At 38.4% G+C, this 6,962-nt stretch overlaps 1 protein-coding gene across 5 annotated transcripts in view; it reads right to left on the bottom strand.

Moving 5' to 3' along the window:
• Window positions 1–6,962, bottom strand: part of LOC116700431 (adhesion G protein-coupled receptor L1) — a 26,368-nt gene that overhangs the window by 18,499 nt on the left and 907 nt on the right. The gene's annotated exons all lie outside the window — the stretch shown is intronic.

Raw genomic sequence — 6,962 nt, 5'->3', positions numbered from 1 at the left:
GTGTGTGTGTGTGTATGTGTGTGTGCGTGCTTGCATGCGTGCATGCATGTGCGTGTGTGTGTACGGATACATATGTGTGCTTGTGTGTGTTTGTTTGTGACTTGCTTCCCTTTCCGTCTTCTTGTTAGGTAATGATGGCAGACAGATTTAGGTCACTCATCAACAAATGTCCAACATGAATTCAAAAGCTTTTGCTTGAACAGGGCACACGTGAACACACACACTCACACACACACACACACATATATACACACACTTACACAGACACACACATAAGAAAAAGAAGCACGACTTCCGCCTTCTTTAAGTCTACTGAACCAACAAGACTGTAATAAAGGCCTCAGGACCACTGTGATACACACATAAACGCACACATACATGTACACACACATAGTGCATAAAAGATACACCAGAGACAGAGAACCTTTCCGTTTTTCATCACATTCACACACCGACACACACACACACACACACAAACACAATACGTCTCATCTCGTCCAAAACCCTTATGGCAGCATGTTCCTTTGCTTGCAACCCCCATCTCTCTCTCTCTCTCTCCTCTATATGTATCGCACTCTCTATCTCGCACTTCTCTCTCTCAACACACACACACACACACACACACACACACACACACACACACACACACGTAAACACACATTCACACACACACACCCTTAAGTGTTGATGCAGAGTAAGTAGAGCAAGGACACTGATGGGCCTTGACAAAGCCACACACCCAGTCCCCTGTTCGCAGCACCATGCTCCCTGCCTGCAACCAAAATCCAGCCCCGGGCCACTGGCCGGCCTACTTGGAGGAGCAGCAGTCTTTAACTGAGAGTATGTGAGTAGTACGTACATGCACACAGCCATGCGCACACAGTATACATGAGAAACTGCAAGTATCTGCATTTATCTAACAATGTTTATAGTGACTCAATAGCAACAGAACATCTATTTAGCAACTATTTTGAACATCAAATGACTCTCTTCACATTTTTCACATTCAACATTGTTCATTTTGTAAGTCCCATTAAGTAGCTTTAAGGTTGTAAAATCAACTTACCCCCATCTATCTATGACAGCTTGTTCCAACTCTGCATAGTGAAATATTCAAGACTCCACCTTTTTTATGGCTGCACTATTCAATCAGATATCTTGTGCATAATTTCAGACAAATTTACCCAAAGCTCATCATATTTGGGATCTTTGGAACTTTAAGATGTCTGCTAGAATTTAAAATGTGGGTTAGAACGGTGTTTAGCTATAGGGGGTTAAGTATGTTCTTGAATGTAAGAATTTTCAGCTTTTTCTGTTTTACAGATACAAATTCAATATCTTTGGGTTTGGGACTTTTGGACAGACAAAACAAGCAATTTCCCTTTAGGAGCATTGCAAAAGACATTTTCACTATTTTCTAACTTTTTTAGAATTAATTTAACTTGAATCAGTTAATCAATGAATCATCTACAATAATTAAAATAATCTTTAATGCAGCCTTAAATGGCAGAGAAGTCAAACAGGAGTCTGCCAAACGTATTCGGTGTGGTTTTGCTGCTCCAAAAATTAAGCAATAGATAAAAAAGAAAATTGACTGACCCACTGCTGTGGGAAGCAAATGATACCTAAACGCCATTAAAATCAGCCTGTTGGAAATCATTAAAACTGATGTGAAATCATGCCAGCTACAAAGATTCAGACTTTTGTAGGTAAAGGCCGTAAAATCAACAGAGAGAAAGAGAGAGGACCCTCCCACTCCTTTGATCAGAGAGCTATCCGTGCCTGGGGGCAGATCTCTATGAAGCACAAAGTGACAAAACAGCGTTGTAGTGTTATGTTCCTAATGGAAGAATGAATGCGTGGTAATAAAAGGATGACATAGGCTACTCACTCTTTGTCAGTACTTCCAAAAGCAAAAGCTTTATCGGCTGAAATATTTTTTTTAATAACAGCAATGTTGCGAATTTTCTTTTTGTTAATGATAATATTTAAGGCTCAAGAAAGGATTTTAAAACCTCTGTGACTGCAAGCCTGTTTCAGACCATTGACCTCTACAGCCCCCAGAGGGCTGAGGCCTACTCACTGCAGTCAAAGCCACTTACAGGGTTTTAGAGCCTGGATGTTTGTCTGGTCGATGAGTTACTCTGGGGACTGGAGGTGTCGCCCTCTGTCAATCATTCGCTTGTTGCAGACAGGAAACATAGACGGCGCTCAGAGCCAAGTTCAGTGCATTGCGACCCACACTGCATGTTGGACACTGCTGAGAGCGTCACATTTTTTAGGAAATGGGAGTAAACTGGTTGCAGATAGATCATGATCATCTTTTGAAAGTCATTTTCAAAGTCATTATTTATCATGTTAGCCATCGGTTTTTACAAAAGATTAAACTTAATAAATATCTGTTATGCTAACACACATAGATAATGACATTTATAATATGGAAGGCCAAAAACCTTTACTGGCTTCTCATACTATTCCACATGTGTGTGTCTACAAGGGTTTTGTATGAGAAGTTATTTAATTTCCTTTCATCTCGGTTTATAGGTTTATTTGTACAATTTAGATGTACAGAATGACAAAGAAAGACAAACAAATACAGTGCAGTCATGTATCACTGTTTTGTTTTTACATGATCACCATACAGCATGAAGCCATTGTCTTTTTATAGAGAAAAATAATAATCAATGAATTTAATTCTAATCACATAGAATTAAATTTCTTATGATCACACTGGCAAAAAGTATGAAAGTATGATGGAAAACCAGTAGAGAGAATAGGGCCTTACATATTTAATTTTTATTTTGTTGTCAGTACTTCCCAGTAGTTGTCTTTTTATTTTTTATTTTAACAGGTTCAATAAACTGACTAAACTAAGTAACAATAATTATTGTTGGTATAATTGATGGAATTAACAGGTCCTGAACCCAAATAAGTGGAAGATGGATGAATGTAATGATTTTTATTAATTATTATTAATAATAAGTTCAGCTTTAGCTAAAATGTACACTTGAGTGGATGAGCTTCCTTTCTACTGTAACTTGATACAGCTCTGATAGTGCTGATTAAACAGTCTCTTACATGCAGTCCTTGTGCTTTAGGTGGTGCAGGTGCTCATTAAATATAGCAAGCTACCACAAACCTTTTCTTACAGTCGGAGTTGGACCAATGAAGTGACTACACACAGCTTTGTCTTTCTGATACAAAATTATCCCTTTGGGCCTTATTTTAACTATCTAAACGCACGGCATGAAGCGCATGGTGCAGGTGTGTTGAGTGTGTGTCCAAATCAACTATTGCTAGTTTGACGGTGGAAAATAGGGTCTGTGAGCTGGGCAAAAGGTTCAAAATGTTGTAATTGGTGTCTAAATTATTCCTTGGTGTGTTCTGGGCGTAACATGCAATAAACCAATCAGAGTGTCATCTCCCCTTCCCTTTAAAAGCCAACTTGTACCTTTGGTGTTGCTATTATGATGGCGTTATTGCACCATAATGTTTTTATTTTTAATCTTTTGCATGTGTGTGTGCGGCTTTGCTTCCCTCTGTGTGTGTAATAAGCACGGTGTGCGTGCTGTGCACAAGCCTAGGCACATTTTACTAATGCGCTGTTGTTGCAACATAACAATAAAAGGCTGCATTACTGACTTTAGACCAGGTTTTTGTTGGTCAATGCCGTGATCACTTCCCGCTGCCTCAAGTCCATGGGCGCAAAGATGGAAGCAGGTGCATTTGCTATTTAAATGATGTGGGGGCAAGACGGGTAATTAACAACTGCAGCAGTCTTAAACTAGCAACGACACTTGCGTTGGGCGCTGCACAGTGCTGCTACGGGTGCAAGATAGGGCCCTTTGTGTTGAAACTTCTTGGAGCTTCAGCTGAACTACAATGCATTTTTACACAAAAAAAGAACTGACGATTCTGTTTCCCAGCTTTTAAATTGGAGTCACGCTAAGACGGGATCTAGTCATGGCTAGTAGAATAGGCTTGGTGAGAGATTTTGTCACAGTAAGTATATTGCTTACTGTGTTCAGCTGTTGTGGGCAACACTACAAGTCAAAGAAATATTGATAAAATATTGGATTCATTTATGTCTGCTTTACTTATCTATACACAAAATAAAAATAATTCTCAAAAGACTTTAAAGAAAAGGCACTATACCACATTTTATAGCAATATCATAAAATGACATACTCTGTGATATAGGATTTTACCCATATGGCCCACCTCTATACAGGAACAACAATTAAAGCTATACATACATATTTCAATGTACATGTGGGCCGATTACTATAATATATATATATATATATATATATATATATATATATATATATATATATATATATATATAATGTATATAAAATATAAATAGTAATGTACTGTAAGACAGATGTGAAAATAAATTAGATTAATCCTTTTAAAATAGCACACTGCTTTACTGTGATTAACCCCCACACACACAGCTTTCTTGACAAAGCAGCAGGGAAATGTTGCAGTAAATGTCAAAAAAGTGTTTTGTAGTTACTGGAAAATGTTCACTATGTGAAGTGACCGGGAACCAGATGTCTTGGGGTTAGTTAAATATTCATAATGGATTGCTAATGTCAAACACATTACACATTTACAGATGTAGTCTGCCTAAATACGAGTTTGAGAATGTAGCACAAAAAGGGGAGTGTATGTGAGCCTTTCTTGTCTTACAGCATTTTAAATGATTACCTCATCTTACTGAAAGTATCATGTTTTTACTGAGGTAAACATTCAGAAAAGTAAACATGAATTGAGAGAGCATTGTCGTTACGTTCTGCCTCTTTTCACAAAATGTGATTTGTGTCTCAGCATAACCTGTCACGATATTATGAACTGAACTGAACAGAACAGTGAGGAAAACACAGATATAATACGGAAATTGGTACATTTACAGAAGAGAATTTGTTTTGCACACTGATTGCTTGGTTATTTTATCCAAACAGTTTCTCAAATGAGTTTTCAGAAATATATATATATATATATATATATATATATATATATATATATATATATACTATACCACAATATGTATCATCAAATAATAAAACAAAATAATAATACAAAAGTATTACAAACCGTGATAGAAAATTACTGCATCACCAACATCTACTGGACTATATATTTTAACAAATAATTGTCTACATTTAATAATGTGTTTAGTTGTCTTTTAAATATGATTATGCATGCTTTTAGAGACACTTACATACAATATTCTGAGAAAGAAAAACAATATGACTATAATGGCCGTCACTGTTAATTTTTCCTCCGCTTATAAGCTTAGATAAATGTATCACTGAACTGTAATGCTGCCATCAGTCCCAGGAAAACACAACTATAAGCCTTTCAGCAGAATTACAGCAATTAGTCGTTTGACGGAAAATCATTTTGCAGCTATTTTGATGAGTGATCACACATTTTTAAGAATCTTAGCAGGCTGGCTTCTGAACTCCATATGTGAGAATTTGCTGCTTTTCTTTCTAATTTGATTTGTCCCATTTGATGTAGTATTTTATCTTGCCAAAACAAGCAACTTGACGTCACCTTGAGATCTGGGAAACATTTTTTTTTTAACTATTTCTTGTTTTGTTTTGTTTCTTAGACACAAAAAAAAACATTCATGGTCATTTAATTTAGACAATTACATTTTTTTGATTAAAATTGAATAATCAATCACGAATATTGTAATAGGCCTACGTGAAATCCCAGTTGATATTACACTCCACCTCCAGATCTGAACAGGCCTGCATACACGCACACAGCGGAGGCAGGGAGTCTGACTCAGTATGTCTGACGGCTACAAAGAGACATGATATGAACCTGTTTGAGTTGGTCCAAACAGAAAAAGAGACAAATATTGTGCGTTTTACAAGTCAAATCCATCCAAATTGAGTTTATATGCTTGCGTATCTGAGTGGTTTAAGCAAATCATTTAGCTTTTTTTCCTCCTTAGAGACGATACACACACACGCACACACACACTCAAACCCACACACACACGTCAACACACACACACACTCACACACAGCTAGGTAATACACCATATTAAAATGGCTGTTCCCTAACATTTCTAGATATGAATCAGTACATTTCTATCATCTTTTTCAAACTATACAAATGATACCTTGGCACACACTCAAGGTTACAAATGAAATTCAGCCTGACAGAAGAGTCCTTACAGCCACAGAGCTATTTCTTTCTCTTCTCGTTCCTCTGTTCCTCCATCCTTTTCTCTGCCTTTCTCCTCTTTTATTTGTCTCTTTTTCTTATCTCTCTCTATTTTGTCTTCCTCTTGGTCACTCCTGCACTCCCTGCCTGCCTGCCTGCCTGCCTGCCTTCCTGGCCTCCTCCACTGACCCGGTCCTCTCATCCCCCCACTAAAATATTGATAATGGACTCTCTCTCAGTCTGCACGCTCTTCCTCTCAGTCTCTTTCTCCTCGCATTCCCATCTGTGGTGAATCAGCAAACTAATCCAGCAAACATTCAAACCAAACCTTGCATTTATACCCCTTTTGTGGGTGTGCATGCTTACACTACTTTTCACTGCAGCACACCAGACACTGCAATCAATGAGTGTGAGATGCGTGTGAGTGTAATGAACACAATTCAGCCCACTCATCACAGACCCCTCTGGTGGGCCAGCGTGGGACACCCTGAGTCATTATGCCACTTTCTCCCTGCAATTCTCTGAGAAACAGAGTAGGGAAATTACCCATGAATATTTCACAGCACCCATGCCTCACACTCCAATACTACTGACCCAGCTTCAATGGCAGCCAACAGTATGAGGCCCTGCACAGCAGCACATCAGATCTCTGTCCCTCAGTGATCAAATGGCCCCTGACAGCAGCAGCAGCAAAGGAGCAGGGCACCTCTGTTGTCTTCTCAGGCATTGATCATGAATGTGCGCGTGTGCATGTGAAGAGGGGGGGGGGG

This window comes from Etheostoma spectabile, chromosome 2 (genome assembly GCF_008692095.1).
Source record: "Etheostoma spectabile isolate EspeVRDwgs_2016 chromosome 2, UIUC_Espe_1.0, whole genome shotgun sequence".
In the NCBI taxonomy this organism is placed as follows: Eukaryota; Metazoa; Chordata; class Actinopteri; order Perciformes; family Percidae; genus Etheostoma; species Etheostoma spectabile.
The sequence above is the reverse complement of the archived record's forward strand: the minus strand, read 5'-3'. Positions and strand labels throughout refer to the sequence as shown.